The 26,235-nt window shown below is 38.4% G+C and overlaps 1 long non-coding RNA gene across 1 annotated transcript in view; it reads left to right on the forward strand.

The window, feature by feature from the left end:
• Window positions 1–26,235, forward strand: part of LOC110678741 — a 53,380-nt gene that overhangs the window by 7,709 nt on the left and 19,436 nt on the right. The window contains exons 2-3 of the long non-coding RNA XR_002501898.1: window positions 13,381–13,434; window positions 25,780–25,845. This is a non-coding gene — a long non-coding RNA (uncharacterized LOC110678741). The remainder of the gene's footprint in view (window positions 1–13,380; window positions 13,435–25,779; window positions 25,846–26,235) is intronic.

Raw genomic sequence — 26,235 nt, forward strand, 5'->3', positions numbered from 1 at the left:
CCCTGTCCAGATCATGCCGATGGGTTCGAGTCCCGCCGCACAGTATTTCGATCGGCCGAAATCGTGAACTTAATTCTGTAGCACCTTTGAACGTGATTTTTTCGGAATGGTGTCTTCGGACGAAAATTTTCTAAAAATATAGCGCATATATTGACGGTAAATGTTAGTTCGCAACTTTGCCACGGGCGGCGCTGAGAAAATATTTTTTTTGAAATGACGATCTTTAAATATGATGTCTTCGGCAAAGTTGTAGATAATTCAAATACAAACAACTTTTCCAAAGACACCTAGTGTGTATTCAGCCGCATTTCCAAAAAACGGGAGTATTTTATGAATGACCCGCTAAAACTAGTTTTTCTTCGATATTTTGAAAATACGAAGTTTCTGGTAGCAACAATGTTCTACAAAATTATGTAAACAGTCAAAATGAATCATTCTCTGGAAGACACTAGTCTTCTAAAGATCAAGGAAAAGCAGTTATAACCGTTTAAGTGCAAAAATCAGTCATTTTTGGGATCCGTGTATATATTCGGGTGGCAGCTGGTGACAGATGAAACCTAGTAGGATTCAAAATACATCATTCGTAGTTGTAAATGTCGATAGTGTCATTAGTATCCACGAGTATCCCTTTTACTTAGAGGAAGTTTCATCAATTACTCTTATTACCCTGTAGTACTTAGTTATATGATGGGTAGAGGGCTATGTGGCTCCATACTTCTTCTTTTTCTTCTTTTTGACACATTCTTCATCATTACGCACAACCAATAGGTTCCGAATACATTTTTGAAGAAAGTTCTCAATCTCCTGAAAAGACGCTTTACGAAATGACTCGCCCTACAACAATTTTGCACTTGAGATTTTTGCGTTTTTTCGTACATCCCAAGTAATCAAATAGCATTTAAATTCGCTCTGCGTCCTAGCATTATACAGCTGACACGCTTAATTGGTCGAATAATAGCACTAAAAGACCAAAAAGATAAACTAGCAGGCTAGTGTTTACTACATGACACGTGCAAGAACGATGCGGTGAGTAGCAAATTAAGTGATGTATCAAATTCAAATCCAAAATCAGGCAAGTGTCTCAATATCAGATCTTTTTGTAAATGAGTGTCGCAGCCATAAGAACTGCGTTAACATTTAAACACTGATTTGATTCACAGAATAGTGATTCAATGATTTATTCTTTTTTCAACAGAATATTTCACCAAATTTGCATAGCTTGCACTTACTATAGTGTCTATGTACGAAAAATAGCTAAAACTGCAAGCGAAAAATAGTTGTATGGCGAGTCATTTTGTAAAGACTAATTGAGAGTGTGTATAAAGATGAAAAATGTGTCAAGGAGAAAAAAAGAAGAAGTTTGGAGTCACATAGCCCTCTACCCATCACATAACTAAGTACTTCAGGGTAATAAGAGTCATTGATGAAACTTCCTCTAAGTAAAAGGGATACTCGTGGATACTAATGACACTATCGACATTTACAACTACTAATTGTGTATTTTTAACCCTACTAGGTTTCATCTGCCACCAGCTGCCACCCGAATATATACACGGACCCCAAAAATGACTGATTTTTGCACTTAAATGGTTATAACAGCTTTTCCTTGGTCTTTAGAAACCTAGTGTCTTCTAGAGAATGATTCATTTTGACTGTTTACATAATTTTGTAGAACATTGTTGCTACCGGAAACTTCACATTTTCAAAATATACGAGAAAAACTAGTTTTAGGGGGTTGTTCATTTAATACTCCCGTATTTTGGAAATGCGGCTGAATACACACTAGGTGTCTTTGGCAAAGTTGTTTATATTTGAATTATCTACAACTTTGCCGAAGACATCATATTTAAAGATCGTCATTTCAAAAAAAATATTTTTGCAGCGCCGCCCGTGGCAAAGTTGCGAACTAACATGTACCGTCAATATATGCGCTATATTTTTAGAAAATTTTCGTCCGAAGACACCATTCCGAAAAAATCACGTTTAAAGGTGCTACAGAATTAAGTTCACGATTTCGGCCGATCGAAATACTGTGCGCCGTTCAAAGTTGTGTTCAGGTTGAAAACTCATTACATCTCAGAACATTTAGTTTCTTGTGGCAACGATATATAATGGTCAATTGTCAAAAAAATGTCTCAGTAAATTCCTGTGGTCACCAGGAAAAGGAAGAAGAAGTTACAATCCAAGTATCAATTTCGGATGTATTGCTGCAGACCAGGCCTGCCCAACCTTTTTGAGGAGCGAGCCAAATTGCAAAAAAAACATTATGTGGCGGGCCACTTTTAAACTCTTCAAATATTCGAATAAATTCTGACAAAAGTCAGTAAATGAAACAAATTTCTTTGGGAGAAAACGAAAATCAAATAAATGTTTTTTAGCTTCCTAAATGACATTGAAAGAATCTTTTTTCGAGATCATGCAATAATTCTGCACAGGATATTTTTAAAAGTCTCCCCAATATAGTTTGGACGCTTGCAAAATAATGTCCAGGATTTTCTGGGAATCATATCCTGAATTCTACCAGAATTCCACTTAGTTTATTTATAACTTATAAGACTTATTACTGTTACCATTAATTCAGTTTCCGACGATTTCGGGAAAGTTAACACCTCCCTTCTAAACCACCCTACATACACCCTGACCGAAGCGCCAAAAACTTCAACACTCGTCTTTCAGCTCCTTCCAGTGATCCTCTTCCTTTCCTCCCATCCGAGACCGAGCGACGCAGGGATAAATGGAGCTTTGATCAGCCCCGGGAGCCTACACACATGACCCCCCTCACCACTTCATCGGGGTCCAAAAAGATGATCAACCCCGGCTCACCATCGTCTACCCTGTTTGCAGTCTGTTGGATCCTTCCATCTTCCCCTCTATCAACTCCACTCGTCCCCCTCCCAATATACTGTACAGAGAGACGAGACGAGAAACACCGCTGGTGTTTTTTCCTTTAAATTTCTCGGAATTGCTCAACCAATATCGCAGCATACACGATCCCCCATCACCGGCCTCTTCGCCGCTACCGCCCTGTAGAGGAAGGTGGGGTAAAAAGAAATTTGCCCAAAACTTAATCGGTAAATATTCCAAAATAGCAATTGTTTACAAAACGTTGGTAAAACTGGAATTTTGAAAACTTTTTTCGCGTGACCGGCCTTTTTCTGATAAATTTAAAGGTAATATGTTAATTCCCAATTTTTTTTTATACGATGATCTATGTCTCCAACTTTTGCCCCACTATGGGTCAAAAATGGTCTCCAAACATATATGCAAAAACTTAAACACTTCAAAGTATCTTACATAGAAAACCGTATCATATTATATGTGTATTTTATTCTATGTAAACTGACAAAACTTACAATTTTTTAAGCCTAGAAACAACGAATAACTTTTACAAATCTTAATTCATTTTTGTAATATTTGGAGTGATTTTTTTTGCATTAACAGTATTCGAACCACCATGTCATCTAAAATATTTGTTTTGAATTGAGCTAGAAATCTTAGCCAGAAACTTTTGCCCACTCGAACATTTGCCCCACCTTACTCTACGGCCGTATTCGTGCGCTTGATCTTTGGAACGAGATCCGACCACCGAGATTTTTTGACATTTAAAGTACCGCAAAAGCACAGCCTCCAGGCGAACGGACCCCAAGGAGGTGAAGGGGATGGTAAGGGGCAGCGGTCACAGGGGGGAACCCAGGGAGATGAAAACACGTAAATCGATGATGATGAAGGCACGGCCCTAAACGCAGTCAGACCCCCTCCCATCCCCCCTCTCAATCGAGTCCAGGGCGGTAAATGATGTGTGTCCGATTCGAGGGGGAGAAAGGTGAGCCAGACGATAAGAAATATTTCTCCGATTTTTAGTTTTCGGCTGTCCGCTTTGCTGCCCAGGAGGATTTCGAGCTTTATAATAATCGAAAAGCCATCAAAGGGAGTACCTCTCCGATCAGTAAGTGGGGGGTGGAGGGTGGTAAAAGGCACCGCGCTGCCTGATCAGTGGGACCTTTTTTTGTTTCTGGAATTTCAGAAAAACCTGAATTTATTCAACACTGGTAGAGCGGTGGCCTTCCAAACATCAAAACATGTCTACGGTTGTTGTTGGAAGATTCCATGATGATTCTTTTTCTGACGGGAGGGTTCCAGTTTTATATATTGCAATACTAATCCGCACGGTTTTAGAACATTTCGGAATACTCTTACTAATATTATTCACAAACTCCAAGAATAGACGTATGAGTTAACTCATTGCCTATTTTCATAAGTATTGTACAACTTGCCGAAAAACGATTCTAAACCTAGGCTTAGTACGATAAACTAGCAAATAAAAGATACTGATCACTGTTGATTCGAATCATCTTTAATAACTGAGTCACCAAAGGTTTGGATGATCTACATGAACAACGAAATTTTTTAAAGCTCTGTCAAGGTATTCTATATTTTTATACAAACATCCAACTTGATATAAAACATTAGTTGCCACTACAAATACTGTTACTGACCTTGTAGATATTGAAATCCTGATGTCCTGATTGTGATAATTTGGATAGTGTACAGGAGACCTTCTTTAGCCTAGTCCGCGTCTACCAAGCAAGGCCATGCTTAAGATGTCTGGGTTCGACTCTGGTGGATCCATGATCTTTCGTAATAAAAGTTTTCTCGACTTCCCTGAACTTAGAGTAAACACATGTATATGATTTTACGTTTGAAAGGGATTTTCAATTATTCCATTCCGTTTAACCAAATCTGAACTTCATTAGGGATGTATCAATTAACAGCATTTCAATACTTGTTTTTAATTATGAATCGTGGTTTACGGCCAACCAGCCGAGTGGAAGTTTAACAACTACCGAAAAGCTAAACATTACATATAATTTGCAATTGGATTAGATGGACAAATTGATGTGAAGATTTGCGAAAAAGTTACACGTCTTCTCAGTGAGAATCGAACTCACGACTCCCCGATCTCTAGTTGGGGCGCGTTAACCACTACGCCATGAGAGGACTCATGAACGCAGAAGTTAACCTGAATTCGATTTCAGCTCAATAATCACGTGGTCCTCTTTCGCAAAGTGCACCTCTTTCGGAAGAATTAGATGCCCATCCAAACACAACGCTTTCTATATATATCCAATGCCTAGCCCGAGAGCGCATTGTTTTTTAGGTATAGGAATAGCACACTACACTAGCCAGCAACTGCGCTGGCTGAGGTTTCTATTGTGTGGGCTTCCAATGGGTCGCGACGTTCTCAAACGACCGGTTACGGAACATGAGTCCGTTGCTCGATAAATACTTGTTTTTAATTATGAATCGTGGTTTACGGCGAAAGAGGTGCACTTTGCGAAAGAGGACCACGTGATTATTGAGCTGAAATCGAATTCAGGTTAACTTCTGCGTTCATGAGTCCTCTCATGGCGTAGTGGTTAACGCGCCCCAACTAGAGATCGGGGAGTCGTGAGTTCGATTCTCACTGAGAAGACGTGTAACTTTTTCGCAAATCTTCACATCAATTTGTCCATCTAATCCAATTGCAAATTATATGTAATGTTTAGCTTTTCGGTAGTTGTTAAACTTCCACTCGGCTGGTTGGCCGTAAACCACGATTCATAATTAAAAACAAGTATTTATCGAGCAACGGACTCATGTTCCGTAACCGGTCGTTTGAGAACGTCGCGACCCATTGGAAGCCCACACAATAGAAACCTCAGCCAGCGCAGTTGCTGGCTAGTGTAGTGTGCTATTCCTATACCTAAAAAACAATGCGCTCTCGGGCTAGGCATTGGATATATATAGAAAGCGTTGTGTTTGGATGGGCATCTAATTCTTCCGAAAGAGGTGCACTTTGCGAAAGAGGACCACGTGATTATTGAGCTGAAATCGAATTCAGGTTAACTTCTGCGTTCATGAGTCCTCTCATGGCGTAGTGGTTAACGCGCCCCAACTAGAGATCGGGGAGTCGTGAGTTCGATTCTCACTGAGAAGACGTGTAACTTTTTCGCAAATCTTCACATCAATTTGTCCATCTAATCCAATTGCAAATTATATGTAATGTTTAGCTTTTCGGTAGTTGTTAAACTTCCACTCGGCTGGTTGGCCGTAAACCACGATTCATAATTAAAAACAAGTATTTATCGAGCAACGGACTCATGTTCCGTAACCGGTCGTTTGAGAACGTCGCGACCCATTGGAAGCCCACACAATAGAAACCTCAGCCAGCGCAGTTGCTGGCTAGTGTAGTGTGCTATTCCTATACCTAAAAAACAATGCGCTCTCGGGCTAGGCATTGGATATATATAGAAAGCGTTGTGTTTGGATGGGCATCTAATTCTTCCGAAAGAGGTGCACTTTGCGAAAGAGGACCACGTGATTATTGAGCTGAAATCGAATTCAGGTTAACTTCTGCGTTCATGAGTCCTCTCATGGCGTAGTGGTTAACGCGCCCCAACTAGAGATCGGGGAGTCGTGAGTTCGATTCTCACTGAGAAGACGTGTAACTTTTTCGCAAATCTTCACATCAATTTGTCCATCTAATCCAATTGCAAATTATATGTAATGTTTAGCTTTTCGGTAGTTGTTAAACTTCCACTCGGCTGGTTGGCCGTAAACCACGATTCATAATTAAAAACAAGTATTTATCGAGCAACGGACTCATGTTCCGTAACCGGTCGTTTGAGAACGTCGCGACCCATTGGAAGCCCACACAATAGAAACCTCAGCCAGCGCAGTTGCTGGCTAGTGTAGTGTGCTATTCCTATACCTAAAAAACAATGCGCTCTCGGGCTAGGCATTGGATATATATAGAAAGCGTTGTGTTTGGATGGGCATCTAATTCTTCCGAAAGAGGTGCACTTTGCGAAAGAGGACCACGTGATTATTGAGCTGAAATCGAATTCAGGTTAACTTCTGCGTTCATGAGTCCTCTCATGGCGTAGTGGTTAACGCGCCCCAACTAGAGATCGGGGAGTCGTGAGTTCGATTCTCACTGAGAAGACGTGTAACTTTTTCGCAAATCTTCACATCAATTTGTCCATCTAATCCAATTGCAAATTATATGTAATGTTTAGCTTTTCGGTAGTTGTTAAACTTCCACTCGGCTGGTTGGCCGTAAACCACGATTCATAATTAAAAACAAGTATTTATCGAGCAACGGACTCATGTTCCGTAACCGGTCGTTTGAGAACGTCGCGACCCATTGGAAGCCCACACAATAGAAACCTCAGCCAGCGCAGTTGCTGGCTAGTGTAGTGTGCTATTCCTATACCTAAAAAACAATGCGCTCTCGGGCTAGGCATTGGATATATATAGAAAGCGTTGTGTTTGGATGGGCATCTAATTCTTCCGAAAGAGGTGCACTTTGCGAAAGAGGACCACGTGATTATTGAGCTGAAATCGAATTCAGGTTAACTTCTGCGTTCATGAGTCCTCTCATGGCGTAGTGGTTAACGCGCCCCAACTAGAGATCGGGGAGTCGTGAGTTCGATTCTCACTGAGAAGACGTGTAACTTTTTCGCAAATCTTCACATCAATTTGTCCATCTAATCCAATTGCAAATTATATGTAATGTTTAGCTTTTCGGTAGTTGTTAAACTTCCACTCGGCTGGTTGGCCGTAAACCACGATTCATAATTAAAAACAAGTATTTATCGAGCAACGGACTCATGTTCCGTAACCGGTCGTTTGAGAACGTCGCGACCCATTGGAAGCCCACACAATAGAAACCTCAGCCAGCGCAGTTGCTGGCTAGTGTAGTGTGCTATTCCTATACCTAAAAAACAATGCGCTCTCGGGCTAGGCATTGGATATATATAGAAAGCGTTGTGTTTGGATGGGCATCTAATTCTTCCGAAAGAGGTGCACTTTGCGAAAGAGGACCACGTGATTATTGAGCTGAAATCGAATTCAGGTTAACTTCTGCGTTCATGAGTCCTCTCATGGCGTAGTGGTTAACGCGCCCCAACTAGAGATCGGGGAGTCGTGAGTTCGATTCTCACTGAGAAGACGTGTAACTTTTTCGCAAATCTTCACATCAATTTGTCCATCTAATCCAATTGCAAATTATATGTAATGTTTAGCTTTTCGGTAGTTGTTAAACTTCCACTCGGCTGGTTGGCCGTAAACCACGATTCATAATTAAAAACAAGTATTTATCGAGCAACGGACTCATGTTCCGTAACCGGTCGTTTGAGAACGTCGCGACCCATTGGAAGCCCACACAATAGAAACCTCAGCCAGCGCAGTTGCTGGCTAGTGTAGTGTGCTATTCCTATACCTAAAAAACAATGCGCTCTCGGGCTAGGCATTGGATATATATAGAAAGCGTTGTGTTTGGATGGGCATCTAATTCTTCCGAAAGAGGTGCACTTTGCGAAAGAGGACCACGTGATTATTGAGCTGAAATCGAATTCAGGTTAACTTCTGCGTTCATGAGTCCTCTCATGGCGTAGTGGTTAACGCGCCCCAACTAGAGATCGGGGAGTCGTGAGTTCGATTCTCACTGAGAAGACGTGTAACTTTTTCGCAAATCTTCACATCAATTTGTCCATCTAATCCAATTGCAAATTATATGTAATGTTTAGCTTTTCGGTAGTTGTTAAACTTCCACTCGGCTGGTTGGCCGTAAACCACGATTCATAATTAAAAACAAGTATTTATCGAGCAACGGACTCATGTTCCGTAACCGGTCGTTTGAGAACGTCGCGACCCATTGGAAGCCCACACAATAGAAACCTCAGCCAGCGCAGTTGCTGGCTAGTGTAGTGTGCTATTCCTATACCTAAAAAACAATGCGCTCTCGGGCTAGGCATTGGATATATATAGAAAGCGTTGTGTTTGGATGGGCATCTAATTCTTCCGAAAGAGGTGCACTTTGCGAAAGAGGACCACGTGATTATTGAGCTGAAATCGAATTCAGGTTAACTTCTGCGTTCATGAGTCCTCTCATGGCGTAGTGGTTAACGCGCCCCAACTAGAGATCGGGGAGTCGTGAGTTCGATTCTCACTGAGAAGACGTGTAACTTTTTCGCAAATCTTCACATCAATTTGTCCATCTAATCCAATTGCAAATTATATGTAATGTTTAGCTTTTCGGTAGTTGTTAAACTTCCACTCGGCTGGTTGGCCGTAAACCACGATTCATAATTAAAAACAAGTATTTATCGAGCAACGGACTCATGTTCCGTAACCGGTCGTTTGAGAACGTCGCGACCCATTGGAAGCCCACACAATAGAAACCTCAGCCAGCGCAGTTGCTGGCTAGTGTAGTGTGCTATTCCTATACCTAAAAAACAATGCGCTCTCGGGCTAGGCATTGGATATATATAGAAAGCGTTGTGTTTGGATGGGCATCTAATTCTTCCGAAAGAGGTGCACTTTGCGAAAGAGGACCACGTGATTATTGAGCTGAAATCGAATTCAGGTTAACTTCTGCGTTCATGAGTCCTCTCATGGCGTAGTGGTTAACGCGCCCCAACTAGAGATCGGGGAGTCGTGAGTTCGATTCTCACTGAGAAGACGTGTAACTTTTTCGCAAATCTTCACATCAATTTGTCCATCTAATCCAATTGCAAATTATATGTAATGTTTAGCTTTTCGGTAGCATTTCAATGCCGTTAAACAGCCCTGTCGAAGTATTATACCAGCCAAACAATGTGCCCCGAAAAAGCAAACTCAATTTGGATGCAAAGGTGTGAATTACCCATTCGATCCCGTTATTCTTCTACGAACACAATCAATACGTGGAACAACCCTTCTTTGATTTCGCTGCGCAATCCAATAATCCAGTTCGGAGTTCAATCCCGTCTAACCTGTTAACAGTCAGTGTGTTCATATAATCATGACCAACCCAACGAGCTGTGAACACGTGGTGCACGAAGGAATTCCTCGTTTCTCTTCTGCCAACGATGAGTGTGTGTGTTTGTATGTGGCTGTTGCTTCATTATTTTCATGGTCATTGGTGAAAAGTGCTTTTTTTACCCCACAAGCATAACAGAACCGCTAATCCGTTCCGCCGCCAGCACACACATACAAACGTACACTTACACACCCAAAATCCTCTCTGTCTGACGAAACGTTTCAGGTAGGTTTAACAATATAATAACGATAATTATCCAATTTGTGAACGTAGTGTTCCGCTGCGCCAAACTTATCCGGAGGATCGACGGCGTGGCTAGTCCACGGTTTAGGTCGTTTTTCGGATGTACCGAATAAATAACACCGATAAAACGCTTAAACAATACCCACATGTTTAACCGCACACACCACTTTTTTCCTCTATTGCCTCTTTTGCCTCTAAAATTGAAGAAGATTATCGAATGGTTCGTGGCATGATGGTTTTGGTAGCGCAGGAACAGTTATTTTACAAACATATTATTCGAACGTGTAAAGTCGCATAAAATATCACGTAAATTTACATGAAAGTCTTCTTTGCATGCAATATTGTATGCATGCTCACAACAGGTTCAACTACTACTTAGGTTTATTAAGGTTGTTGAGACTAATAAGTTCTTAACGATATGGTGGTTACAACAGCTTCTAGTAAAAAAAATTAAAATGTTACTTGCGTAATGAATCATTACATAACAATTGGAAAATAATGAAAATTGTTAAAATTGGAATTTGCACAATTGCAAAAAAAAGGTTGTGAAACTCGCGCAATAGACATTTAAGAAGTCTATGAGTCGCAGACGAAAAAGGCTTGACAGGTAGGTCATGTCAAGATAAGCAACATATTAGAGTTTAAAGGTATTAGCTCGCCTTACTAGTGATTTTTGGGATTTTTTTTTACGCAAAAGTGAATTAAAGTGTTAAAGTTCAAAAAGTGAGGTGAAAAAAAGTTGTTCACAACTTTTTGCAGAACGCGTCGCAATCATACAACTTGGCAAGCTTCGTTAGATAAATGTACGACTTTGCTATAAAATGTTTAGATAAATGTACGACGTGCTAAAAAATGCATTATTCTGAAACTTGTGGCGTAAACTCGCATCGCTTGCTCTTCCGAGGGCGAGCGATGAACACTTGTTCAGCGTAGAATGCGTTTGTTGAATGATATCGCGAATCCTGTTAGGCGGGAATATATCATATCATCGCATTACCAACAATAGAAAACTTTGAACTCTCGATTTGAACACATTGAGAAAGGTTAGCTAATAACAAGCTCCATTCATTGAACCTTTGTGTAACTTCGATTGTTCTGGTCAATCACGGAGTTCAACTACGAAGCGGTCATTCATGTTCATGCTCATTAATCATATCGTTGCTTATTAAGTAGAATATCTTTTGACTCCTTAAATAGGTTCGTTTGATTCCAATCAACGGGAAATTTTTACCAACAGTTCGGATTTTGAATGTTTGGTAAAAACTTTTTAGTGTGCACACACAACCCCTCCCATGATACAGATTTCTCTCACCCAAAAATCCCACCAAGAAATACGACACTCTGTTTTTGGAACAACCTCCAAATTTACTATGCCACCCGAGCCCGACCCAAAAAAGTGAGATCTTTTCTTTTCCTTTAAATTTTATGAATGAACCTATCAAAGTTCAACGAACCTCGGCGCTAATAGTGTGGTGCGTTTTTTTTTCGTTGTTCTTCTCTTCCACTCTTCCGTGGCCTGGTTGTTGCCTCGCTTCTCTGCTGTGGTGCCTTCTTCTGGTGGGTTGCTGCTGCCTTTGGTCCTCCACACACGACGACGGACGGAGAGGAGACGACCGACGATTAGGCAGCCATAGTCTTTTTCGATCGGTGTGGTGGGCCTGCTGCGGCGTCCGCAAGCTCGTCTGGGTACCAAAGGAATGCGGCCCGAGAAAGGCATGGCGAAAAAGAAAATCTACAGCATATCTTCAAGACCCCCCTGGGACCGCCCCGTCACCGTTCCCCACGTATAGTTCGCCCCGGGAGATGCGCCCTGCCCGTCCAACAACGACGTGCCGTATTCCACACTGGGCCTCTGTATGTAGGCCAATCGCCGATTCCGTCCATCGTCGTGTGCGTTTGTTGAGTCTACCTTCCTTGCGTGGTTTGGTACACTGACTGACTGGTTGAGCTAGATAGTAGAGAACAGCAGCAGCAGTGAGATCATGTTGCGGCGAACGATACGATCGCGTTACCAATACACGCTTAGGGACGGAAACACAGGCGCATACCACCGCCGGATCCGATTGGGGGGCGTTGATGGTGGTAAAGGGATTTCCCCTCGCTTCCGAGCCGGTACAGTGGTGGATGGATTTTGCAATATCAATAAGAATTTTTAATTTTGAGTTCCATTATAAACTTAAACAAAATTGAGTACAATTCATGCAAAACAGAACTTTTATAGAATTACTCATAACACATAAGTGGTTTCAAGAAAATAACTTTGAAAAGTTTACTAATTGACTTTCTTTATGTTGAAAGTCTACTCGAATAGTACAGGTCGGACTCGATTATTCGGAGTATCGATTTTTCTATCGCTCCGGATAATCGAATCACTAAAAGTACAATCTGCGATAAAAGAACTTAAATATTATCTATTTTCATTGTTTTATTTATATGATTCAGTGGCGTAGAAAGAAATAATTTCTAGGAACATTAGCTAAGAAAACTGCTAAACCATTCATATTGTATATTGTAATACTAAATTATCTCAAAATTATGCATAAAAACTAAAAACAAAACAAGAATATCAAAAAATAAATTTTGGATAATCGAATCCCGGATATTCGAGTCCGACCTGTATTGAAAAACTTTTTTGAAATTTCGGGTATTTGAGTATACAACTTTCCGTCCAAAAAGTTATTTTTCTATCGATTTACATCCACATTTAATGTATTCTTATTTATCTAGTCCTGAAAATCTCGCATAAATTATGAAAACGCCTCAAAAGCCTTTGCATTGGTAATCAAGTCTATGGATGTTGTTTCTAAACAAATTAATGAAAAATAACACCAAACCCATCATTACTTAGATATAAAGGAAGATTTTCTATTATTTACCCTTTTAAATTCTCAGTAACAACGAGCTACACAATGGGTCTTAAGACGTTGTCATAAATTATGCGAGAAATGTGTCAAACCAACGCTTAAATTTTGCCGCGCCTCAACAAGACTGTAAGTGGAGAAAACGGTTAAGCATGAACACATACACCAATTTATCCGAAGAAACACCCAGTTTGCAAAGTGTTTATTCGGATAATTTAGCGTATAAACCAGGTTGCAGTGACCTGTTGTAGTTTTTGGTGAAACATATAACTTAGTAGATTCTATAGAGATTTACGTTGTTTTGCAAATTTTATAAATAATAGCTAACATGACTATACGACTATTATACATACTTATGATACCTCTCCTCAATTTCTAATAATTCAAATACCATAATGATCTAACGGTTGTTTTTCTCTTCTTAACTTTCAGCTTTACATCGGATAAATGTGGAATTGAAAACATCCTTGAATGAGAAATACTGAGGTAAGAATAATGTTCATACTCAAAACTGATCAACTTGTTACAAGTTAAAGTTGAATACCATCATCGTATAAAGGATGAGTCGATAATTACTCAACACTTCAGATTGATTGATAAATTTGCTATCTAATTGAAGCATTTTTTTACGGTAGTTAAATACATGTATTTATTTCATTTTACAAACGTTAATTGAGTTTAAGGATGAGCAGTGAGGGAGGTAGGACTGGTAGGACAAGTACTACGCACAAAAATACCTCGGTAGGATAGTCAACCCACGATGCAACAAAAAAAAACAAGATCATCACAAAGCTTAAAAAAACTATTTCCATTATCTGTTCAATATATATACAAAATCAATCAACTTCGTACTAATTATGGAGGATGGAAGATACGACAAGGTTTTTCATGGCATTCTCATGCTTAGTAAATTGAGACATATCGTGCATGAATCCCTCAAGTGTTCTGGCTTGTGGGAATTAAGAATATCTTTATTGAAAACCCTGGGAAACTATAAACTATAAACTATAATAACTAATACAAGAAACTTCTTTTACCATTAGAAAAACAAATGGAGCCATCATCTATGGAATTTCTGAATGAATCAATGAATAGTTTCTTATCTACGGCCAACCCTGTATATGTTCTGTGACAATTTACCGTGAGCATTCCTCGAAGTGATTTTTGAAATGTTTCTGGAACATCTTTAGAGAATTATCAAAAGTTTTTTGAAAAATCTTTGGATATAGTAAAGTATTAATCTAATACCAGTCCAGATACGAATGCCACTCAGATATGTGGTAAAGTGTCTTTAACTAAGCATAATAATAATAATAATAATAATACCACTCGTATCATATTATATCACAGCACGAGTGTGACAGTGATAACGATTTCTGAACGTTCGATTACTCTTGCTATAACAATGCGGAGCACGTTTTTTTCTCAAGCACCAAAATACCGCTATTCACTCAATTAAGGGTTGCTGAATCCATTGCCGTTTTCAGAAATATCGTAGCACGTCTAGTTTTTGAGATATTGTCTGTTGAAAATGCAAAAAATGACTTTTTGTTTTGTTTTGACTGTTGAAAAAATCGGTTTATTCTATATTGAATCGTGCAATTTCAACCAAATTATATCTAAACTGAAATTTTGCATGCTTGGTGGATCATATCACACAAAAGTTTTAAAAATTATACCTTAAATTTTATGTAAACACCACTAAAACCAGTGTTTTATACAACTTAGGGGACCTATCGCTAAAAATTGTGACGTACTGGAACATTTCACATAATTTGATCCTTGAGACACGCAAAAATGTTATTTTTGTTGCGCTGTATAATCTATCTAAGCATTGCTAAATTTCAGAGCAATTCATAGAGAACTCTCTAGAAGTTATTGGCTGATTCAGCTCAAAATTTTCAACGCGGATCCTCAAGCGATTCGAGCCAAAGCGCAAAAAAATGCGATGATTGTTTTTGTGGCACTCTCTCTCTCTCTTGTTGCAATGCTCACCTTTACTCACGATTCAAAAAAACTTTTGAGCGTCCCGCCCGAACAAGACGGTCCTCGGGGAGTTGTGATGGCAATCTTTTTTTATGGAATTTTACTCTGGTGTGTTTTCCCTCGCAAAGAGGCAAAGGCAGCACGCTGCTCTAGAGTATGTCACCGATCTCTGATGATGTAGAGGAGTATTATCAAGTCTGCCTATAAGTGCCTCTGCTTAAACTTATTTGACGGTCAAATTTGTTGATAATGAATAGTATTTTGAAGGAGCTGTGTAGTGTCCTTTAAAACCTTTACTCAAAGCCAGATTTACAAATATGGGGGCCCGGGGTTCATTGTCTTTTAGGAGCCATGTTTCCAGAAAAGTATTTCGATACTATAGAATAGACTAGATATTATTAATGCTTTTGTAATGTTTTCAGTATAAAAAATCAATCTGTTTTACACATTAAAATGCTTTAAATCCCTTATGAACATAAACCAATTTGAAATTTGAATGAATGTTACTAGTGTTTTCTTCAAAATTGTATATATTTTTGTAGATTTTATATGTTTACAGGTTAAATATATTTTTTTTATGGGGCTGATTCGTGCACAACTAAATTAATTTGATGATTCTCTTCTTGAGGGTACCTTAATTCAAATTATGCTTATTCCATTTTTGTTTTGAATTGCAAGTTATTGAACAATCTGCACTTAACAGTTTTGAATTGCAATAAAAATGGTGTAGGACTGGCAGCAGGTCTTTTTTCTCGATACTTGGTCTCTATTTTAAAAGGAGTCTCTAAAAAGCCTCTATTTCTATTGGAAGGTCTCTTAGGTCTCTTAAGTCTCTCTCTCTATTAATCAAAATGGTCTCTAGAGTTTTTTTCCTTATTCGGATTGCAATGAATCCTGATGCAAGATTCTACAGGTCCCACAAAAAAATCAAAGCCTTTAACACGGCTTCAAGAATTACGTTTCACATTTCTCAAAGAAAAATTTCAAGAAATCTTCTACTTTCAAAGACTCAAACATGGTTCTATCTATAAATTCTTCTAGAGATTCCTCTACCAATTCTGCCATAAATTCTGCTAGAGTTTTTCAATGGGTTCTTAGAGGATTTTCTCCTGGATTTTCTCCAGGAAACCCCTGAGCAGTCCAACGGTACTACTCCAGTAATTTCCTCAGGGATTACCCACGACTATACTAGGAGTACCTACAGATATTTTTTCACTAATCTTCCAACCGAATTCAACAGTTGTTACTCTAGGAGATCTTACAAAGATTTTTTGAAGATGTTCTAAACGTAAATCTTGGTGGATATACTAAGCAAATAGATGGAAGAATCATAGAGTAAAAGTGAAGTGAAGCTAACAAAATCCCATTCCGGTAGAGCGGAGTTTTATTGAAGGTTTATTAAAGTTAAGACTAATCTAAAATGTGTTTTAACTATATGGTAGAATCAAAAGCTTGTAGTAAATAAAGAAGAAAAAAACTTGGTACACGGTATGTCTAAACCAGCAGATTATGCAAATCGAATGTAACTCTGATTTTTTTTTGCTAGAGTTCAGTAATTGGATTATATTTTCATAATCGGAAAGTTTTAAAATATTCCATCGGTGAAATTTTGATTTTTTTCACTTTTGACCTATTTTTTATATACAGACTATGTAAATCAATGAAAATCACGTTTTCCTACACATTTCAGCCCATACAAAATGTATGGGAAAAATTTCTCCGATAGAATATTGTGTAACCTTCCGATTATGAAATAATAGACCAAATAATAAACTCTAGCGAAAAAAAAAATCCGAGGTACATTCGAGGTACTTTACACCATTTAGATGGTGCATTCGTATCAGATGCATATGTCCTGCCAAATCAGGTATTTCGAAGTAAATTTCGACCTTATCTTCCGTTTGAAAAGATCATCTGCAGCAAACTTGACTTTACCCTTGAATGATTTCTATCCTGATGATTGGTTATTTGAGGAATTTTGAGATTATTTCATTTTCGTCATCAAAAACTCCAAAACCAATAAACCACTTCAAGAATAAGTTACTTTTTTCTGTTCTATTCGATGAAAAAAGAACAGTAATAATAATTATTAGGTCAAAACCCAACAAATAGACATTATTTGTGCAAACTGTCTTCATGATTTGAATATGAAAGTCCCTTATTTAAAATAGCTTTAGACCAGTCATAATGATTCGAATACAATGATTAGAGCTCGACAAGAAACATTTGCCTAGGAATTCCAAAAGTTGTTCGCCAATTAGGGTTCTCAAAATCGAACACCAACTGTAAACGCAAGTTACTTGCGCATAGCGCCTCGCTATGCGGTTGCCACCTTCTCCATGACCAAAGACGGCATTCAATGTAGGTATATACTAGGCTGATGTCGCGCCATGGCCACTTAGATAGGATATTGAAACTAAATTAAAATTATTCTCACATGACATCACGCTCTCTACGAACGGAGGGGGCACAGAGTGCCTTTGCCGGATAAGAATTCGCTTGTCTTTTTTTGCCTCAAAAGCACTCTCAAACTAGGGCTGAGAGCATTGCTTTCTACTTTTTTTTTTCGAACAACCGCTGCACAATGGTTGTGCTCCAAGAAAGGGGCGGCCAAAAGTATCAAAAATGATTTTAGCATTTTTATATATTTTATGTTATGATTCTGGATTGAAATTATTCCAAAAAATTTATTTCTCTATTTTATTGCATCAAATTGCTTTAAGTCAAAAATGTTAATTCTACTGTATCAAAGAAAAGTTCTGAATCCATATTTGAAGAATGAAATATTTCACTAAATACAAACAAAATTTGAGTTTTACATTCAAATGTATTGCTATTCTAAGAAAGTTACGTTATATGTGAATGGCCCTTCTAAAACAATAAAAACATCAAAAAGCATATTATGATAAGATATTTTTTAAGGCGATAAAACTAGTTTTGACCGATTTTTTATCGACCATTGTGCACTACATAGCTGGCACTGCGCTTTGTCAAGTTGAAATGGAACAGCATTCCCTTCGCACTGCTCCTATTGGTGTGCGGCGGATGTGTACCTACTCAGTATAAGGGCAGCGATAGCGACTTGTTGTAGCTCGGATGTTGTAGAATGTGAAGCACGATAATCGTGCTCGTGCTTGCACCTATGAATGTGTGATTGTGCCCTGTAATGGGCGGCAGTCAGTGACACACTGCTGCTAATAGAGTAATTAATGAATGAAATGCGTTGGATCGGGGCCGTCGTCATTCGAGATCGCGGGACAAGCGTGGCTCAATGTTCCGATTTGATTGATCGAGATAAGAGAGATCGTTCAGAGTGCGGCAGACTATTGGTTCACATGAAAACCTGAGAAGGTTAGGTCCACGGGCAAAACAATCCGGAAAGGGTCACCGTGAAAGGTTGATGCAAGCGTACCGATCGGCTCTGTGTGCTAGACCTGTGCACCGGCGCACAGGTCTATTCTCAGCATCTCTTCGAATAATTATGAAACTCTGGAAAGGCAGCCTTGGCACCACCGCACAATAACGACTATTCGATCCGACGACAGGCAAACAGATTACGTGGACGGACCACAGTGAAAATAGTGGCCCCGTCGATTGCCGAAGCCGGAGCATGTCGGTTGGTCCCTCGTTAGGCCAGAGTTTTGCGGTGAGCATCGTTTGATCATAAAACAGGAAATTTATATTATCATAACGTATGGGTGCGCGAGCTGGTCTCGAACAGTGAGTGAGAAGTGATCACGAAACGGTCTCTGCTCTGAAGCTGCAAGAGGTACCTACACCTAAACGGGAAAGAAATCGGTGAAAGAATTCCTCCGAAGAGCCAAAGGGGAAAATCACGTTTCTTCGGCCTTCGGTTCGTTGTCTTGCTGGCAGAAGAAGGGTCGTCGACAGACCCGGTATTTGAGGTGAAAAGAAATTCCAAAGTGGACGTTGGTCCCTCCTTTCTGTATTCGCTGCCATTTGTTGCTGGTGCTGCTGCAACCAGCTCCTCTCGACCGATAGATACCTACCTAGATTAGCGGGGACGACGGATGCATCAATTCCAATTTGTGTTTGCGCATTCGGAAACAACATTCTCACGCTAGTCGCGCTCCGGTTTGTGCGAAGTAAGTCGATCCGTCCCTGCGATTTGTTTCCCATCAACGGCAAGGATTGGAAATGCTAACGAGGTATCTACAGTGTTGGACAATACATTTGCAACTTTTTCGGTTTTTCATGCAAAATGGTCAACTGATTTTTATTAGCCAATTAAATGAAATTCAATCCAACCTTGCATCATCGAACAAGAGGATGGATGAATCTCTGAATTCACAACTTCCTTCCAAAAAAGTGAGTTTGAAAACTATCACAAAACGTGTCGAAAATAGAAGAAAGGAGGTTTCTTCGGAATGTGCGCTTTCTTCCAAGGGTGAAATAGATAATGTTGATAATTGCATCAAAATGAGCAATCAGTTCGATGATCTGACAAATTTTACGACCATCAAATCAAAGCAGCTTCTAGCCCAGGCTCTTTGACTCAAGTGAGTATACAAAGAGTGTCGCCAATCGTGGTCAGCTGCTCCGAATTTGGATGATTTGAGCAGAAGATCTTGAACTCCATTAGGGGAATCAAGGTTTCCTTCCAAATCGCAAAGAAAGGAGACAGTCGCGCTTTGCCGGAAACTCTTAAAGATCGCGAACTTCGTCTCGAACGTATTGAAGAACAAAAGCACATTTTTTTACTTATGACGACAAAACTGAACGTTTGTTCAAAGTTGACTTGAAAAGTCTCTCAAGTGACTATAAGTCACCTGAAGAGATCAAAAATGGAATAAATGATTTACTTGGATTTTCTCCAGTCCAAGTAATCATTATGAAGAAGAGAACCCAATCTGGCATTGTTCGGAAAGGGCTTCTTTAAGAATATTATTAAGTTCACTTTAACAAAAAAGAACTAAATAATATTAAAGCAGAACCCTACTCAGTGCCATCGGTGCCAAAAGTGGGGTCATGGTACAAAACATTGCCGCATGGATGCTAAATGCATGATTTGCCGAGGTTCTTTTCACGCTAAGGACGTCTGTCCAGTCAAGAAAGATACCACCAAGTTTATATGCTCGAATTGCGGGGGCAATTATAAGTCCAATTTTTTGGGCTTGCCCTTCACGAAGGAGAGTCGTCGAGGCTCGTTCCAAGCAGATGAAAGATAATATCCTTTACGATAACGATCGTTTCCGGCATTTGACTGGTAGAGTATCGAACAATGCTCATTTTTCAGTTAACGATCGCTTGATTAGGAATCATACCCATCAGGAAGATCATGCTCATTCACAAATTATATTTTACCCGTCAGGTAGCCGTTCGGATCTTCTAATTTCGAATGAATCTACCCACGAATTCCTCCTCCCCTATTTGAACTATGAGTACCCATTCCACTTGTTTCAAATCAAATGGAAAAAAAAACCCTGCCGCCACAGGAAACGTCTACTCCGCCTAATTCAAGTGATATGTCTACCTCTGATTTTAATTTTCTAACTGAACAGTTGAATCAAATGATTGATGCAATATTTAAAACCATCACTATGACTGAAGCAGTCCAAGTTGGTGTAAAATTTACTGATCAAATTGTTATTGGATTACGTTTTCTAATGGATCCAAATAAAAATTTAAATTTTTCAAATTTGAATGCTCGTTCCTTGAATGGTTAAGAGGACGAGCTGTTTAATTTTCTTACAGATAATAACGTAAATATAGCAGTTATTGCTGAAACCTATTTGAAACCTAGATCCAAACTCAAAAGAGTTCCAATCTTTTTTGTTTATCGTAATGTTCGACTTGATGGGGCATGTGGGTTGCAATCATCATTCATAGGCGTATAAAATATAAACTTTTTCGTCTTTTGAAACTGAAGTTTTTGACACTTTGGGGTTTCTGTTGAAACACAGCTGGGTAAATATACCTTCATAGCTGACTACTTTCTATTTCAATGTTCTGGGCAGCAAGTTAATTAAGTTAAAGTAATTCCAACGGCAGAATTTTATTTAATGAGTGCTCTTCAGGATATTTCTCAATTGAATACCCTGTTAGCCCTACATGTTTTCCTCTTCTAGACACCCTTCTATGATTGATTTGGTCTTAACCGACTCTGGTCATGTTTGTAGCCAACTGGTTACTCATGCTGATTTTGATTATGATCATGTCCCTGTTACTTTTCAAATATCCCATGAAGCGATCCTCAGTTTACTACTAATGCTACACTATGGCTTATCAGGTGGCCAATAATCAAAAAAGTGATGTGCCCCAAATTTCAATTCTTGTTCGCCATTTCATTGTAAACATGTGTGCTAAGAAATCCCTAAAATATTAGGGCATGATTTGCATTGTACACTCAGATATGAGGTGCCAAAGTTGAGCCTATGGAGAAAAACTTGTTTTTATTAACTAAAACTATGATTTACTCAAATGAATATAACTTTTTTTCTATTATACTTACGTAAAATGTTTTACAACATTTGAAAGCTTACAAAAAAAGCTTCCTAGAAACAATAAAAAAAAATTAAAAAAGCTCCAAAATATTGGCTTTTATGATGTTTTTTTATAAAGAGATTAAAAAAATCGAATAAGCTTATAGTTAACACGTCGAGTACTTTTTTGTCCCAAGTTGTCCCAGGCTTAAATTCAGTTTCAAGGGTACTTTGGGATGTAAACTAAAGGATCGTGAAGAATATAGCTGCACAAATTTGCACTTTTTTAATTTAAGGCTTTTTGAATTTTTCCAATATTTTTAACCATTAAGAATCCTACACAAAATACAAAAGTATACCAAAGTATATTGAAATCCAGAGTATGATTCATACATTACATTAACATTTCATAAACATTCTAAACATCAAATCCTAAAAAAAAACTTCAAAAAAGTTGGTTTCAGAAATGTTTTGCATGTTATGGTTGAGTAATTCTCGCTGATGCCAGGCCACCATCGGCATACCATTAGAATTCCAATTTTTGCGTAGTTCGCAAGAATTCACCAAAACTAGAGGATATGTGTTTTGGTTAACTCATATTGGTGGACCCCTCGTACCTAAACAGTTTGAAGAAAAGCTCAATTTTTGATCAATGGATCATTAAAATAACCAAAACGGCCGCTGTGGAAAGCATAGATAGAGCCACCGTAGCCATTGTGTGTTTGACAGACCAGCAATGCTGTCACAACGTCAAATCCCATATACAGTGGCGCCTTTGTTTTGATGCGGTGAGCACTGGCAAAAACTACTTTGAATGATCCATTTCTGGTATTTCTTCTCAGATATCCCCAGAAACACAAAGAAGACTTAGTGGCATAGTATCGAGGAAGGATGTAACTTTCATATGAAACAATGTTGGCGGCCATTTTAAATTTGAGCTAGTTAAGAACAAAACACTGAGTTAGAACACTGCAAAAACTAGGTGAGTAATGGTATGAACTCTATGAAATGAGCGATTTTCTAAATCAAGGCAAACATCATATTTCGTACAAATTTTTTTCAATCGCTGGTTCTTTCGTCGAGTCAACTGCAATAAGGAATTAAATTTGGGGTAAAAGAAAATCTGGTGGCCATCTTGCATTTTGACGCCATCTTGCCTTTAAGCAATAGTATGATTTAGTTAGTATGGGGCTCTGCACCAAAAATAATCCCTCTCTTTCACTCTTCCATGGAATTAGTAAATAATTCAATATTCCATACAAAATCAAAAAATGCAGAGGCCTATAATGGCACTCATTATGTTGAATTGGAATAGAAATTGAAATGGTACAAAACAAATCTATTTTGAGAATCTGTGTGGATTTTGTTTTAGTTCATTTATAAAAAAAAATGAAAAATATAGGCTATTCATTGTCAGGCAATAAAAAATATCATTCAAATCGTCTACAAAAAATATTGGAAAATTTCATTTTATTTTTATTGACTTTAATTTCAATTTAAAAGTCTCTTCGTTCCACATTTTGATTGGAATGGAAATCAAACTAAACATGTGGAAATACATATTGGTTTTCGTGTGTTGACAATATGTTGAAGTATTTGAGACAGTTTGCTTATGAAACGCCCTCAGTACAAGCGCCTGGGAGTACAAGCGCCCACTGGGCTATAGCAACGCCCCTTCAAAAAGGCGTGACTAAGAAGCTTAAGGCTGATTGGACCCTGGCTCTAAGCCCTTTTGGAAATTATCTAAAATTTTGAAAAAACAAATCTCAGAAGCTAATACCGGCAGTGAAAGAGGAAAACAAATTATTACTGACTATTTGCGAAAAAGCTCAAAAACTTGCTATGCAGTTTGAGAGCGCGCACAATTTTAATTTAGGACTTACTAGTCCAATAGAAAATCAAGTTACTCAGGACTACGAAAGCATTCTCAATCAAGAGAAGTGCGAACTACTATTTAAAAAAATCAGACATATAAAGCCCCTGGCGATGATGGAATTTTCTACATCCTCATCAAGTAACTTCCAGAAAGTAGCTTATCATTCTTTGTTGATATATCTAATAGTTGTACCAGACCTGCAGAAGCTTCCATCTTTCGTCCAATCAGCTTGATTTCCTCCATCAGTAAACTTTTTGAAAATGTAATTTTGAACAGAATGATGATCCACATCATCAGTGAAAATTTATTGTTTGCCATTTAATAGTTCGGATTCCGCCATGGACATTCGACCACTCATCAACTTTTACGTGTAACAAATTTGACTTGTTCCAAAAAATCTGAAGGCTATTCTACTGGTCTTGAATTTTTAGATATAGAAAAAGCATTGGCATACTTTCAATGATGGAATATTTTCGCTCATGCTTCTAAAACTCTACTTATAATATTCCCACATAAACCAGAAGCTCTTTATATGAAACCTTCAAATAGACATGTTGGTACGTTGAGAGGGGTTCTAATAATTTGGTCAGATTGGACAAAAATTGTTGTTTTCTTCCATTGCTACGATTAACACGTTATATAATTAGGTTAAGTTAATTGGGAGCGTTTTTTGTTCTTTGTTTTTTGCTTATAAAGTGGAATCAACTTACCTGTAAAAATTTTGTACTGCTATCGCAATTGAAATTTAATAGCTGTTCTGTTGTCAAAGTTTTATTCAAATCAGCCCTCCAATTGAAGTGAGATTTGTATGATCAATCCAAAATGTTGCAAACGTATTGTCCAATACTGTAGCCACGATCCCAAAAAAAGCAGCTGCCGCACAAATGCGCTAATCTGCCGAAAGGAGAGAAATTTTAGCAAATGAGAAAAACCACCGCATGAATTCGTAATTAGAACGCATCTTTGCATGTGGCCGAGCGGCGAAAAAAAAAAGTTCGCAACTGAAACTAGACTTGCGTCAGCGAGAAGGGGTTCCCACCGAGGCGAACAAGTTAAAATCAAGTTTCGCATTAAGTGCAATACTGTCGGAACCGAGCACTCATTTCCGGATGTTGGGATGATTTCTTTGGGCTCTTGTCTAAGCTGCCGAACGAGTTTTGGGTTCTTTTTTTTGTTGCTTCTACAAACAACAATTGAATTAATTTAACAGATGAACGACCGGGTTTTCTTTTTATTGCTTCGATTACATGAGAAAGTAGCAATTGCCTTTTTCGTCAATCAATCTCCCCTTGTTCGCGGTGGAAGTGAAAAACTTTAATTTCATTTTATGCATTTTGGGAGTTATACCTAGCAAGTTTATTTGACGGTTTTACCAACGAATTACATATTTCTGCTGCATTTCTTACAAGGCTGGTCATGGCCGTAGTCAGATGCGTGGTTTACGTTTCACAGTCTAGTCGATGAAAAAATCATAAACAATCTGCTTTGGCTCAAAGAGAAATATTTCATATAATTTTTGAGAAATTGAGAAAATCATCTAAAATTGCCTTAAAGAATTTACAACGAATCTTGCCCAAAATTTGTCAAAAATCTATGACTGTCATCAAGATTTTAGCCAACAATCATTGAATTAGGTTATAGTTATATTGAAACAAAATTATCAATAAATTAATTTAGTTTTTAAACAAAGAATCTGTTTGAAAATACCTCCACAAATTTAGGAAATTTAAATTGTTTAAATTTGGAGATATCTGTGGACCCGTTTGTAGAAACTTCAAAAAAGGCTTCTATGAACACTTTTTCGAAGACGTCTGTGATGATTTTGAATGAGAGTTATGTGGACACTTCTGTGAAGAATCTTTTGCAGACTTCTAATAAGTATTCTGTTGAGACTTCTTTGGGGACGTTTTTGAGATTTTAGTAGAGATCTTCATAAAGACTAGTTGACTCCTCTGTGGATACTGCAGACAAAATTTGTAGGTATACCTTCGAAAAATCTTCTGTAATAACCGCTAAGGACTCGAAGACTCAAATATTTTTGTTTAGAGAGAGAAGAGAGATGGAACTGTGGAAACCTCTAAGGAGACTCCTAGCCTTCTTAGCGCACGTTTGTGAAGACATATGTTAAGACCTTTAATAAATCTTCTGTAAAATCTCTGTACAGACTACTATAGATAGTTACGTGAGACCTCTGACAATTCTGTTAGTTACGTGAGACTTCTGACAATTCTGCGAAGCTCTCCTCTTGGAAGAAACTTCTATAGAACTTCCTGTAGATATTATTTTGATGAAATACTGGAGAATTCCCTGAAGTTCTGCACGAAAGAAATCCACGAGAAAAACTTGAACAATACTGTTAGAATTTAAAAAGAGTTTCTGAAGAGTAATGAAGATGTTCATGAATCCCTCGGAAAATTTGTTGAGAAATTGTTAAAGTGGGAGTTTCTTCGCTAGAATTCTTAAACCAAATATTGCATTAATTCTTGTGTTTCTAAACCAATACGTTTTTTTTTATTCTCGTTACAGGAATCCCGAAATAAATTCAAAACAATTTCTATCGGACTTATGGAAATCCTAGCTGCACCTCTGTCGGTAGGTACCCAAGTTAACAATCTTATGTCTTATTTTTCCAGGCGTTACTTTCCAAATGGAACAGAACCTGCATTCAATTAATTTACTCATGCCACCTACCATATATTCCAATCGACCGTTAAAATGTAGTCGATGAATAGTAATGAGAGTGTGACATCTGTTTGTCTGTGCTGGCTCCTTTCCATCCAACTCGTACTGTTCAGTTCCGCTTACATTTAGCAAACATCACGGAAGGAACATGTGTCTTGCTCTTCTGATTCCTATCGGCGTCATTCCCTGGAACAGCATCAACAATCAAGTGATTACAAACTCGGAAAATTATGTAATCCCGCCCTGCATCATCAGGATAGGATGTATGACTGTGAGGTTGACCCGAGCTCTAGACAGGCG

Source organism: Aedes aegypti, chromosome 3 (genome assembly GCF_002204515.2).
Source record: "Aedes aegypti strain LVP_AGWG chromosome 3, AaegL5.0 Primary Assembly, whole genome shotgun sequence".
NCBI lineage: Eukaryota > Metazoa > Arthropoda > Insecta > Diptera > Culicidae > Aedes > Aedes aegypti.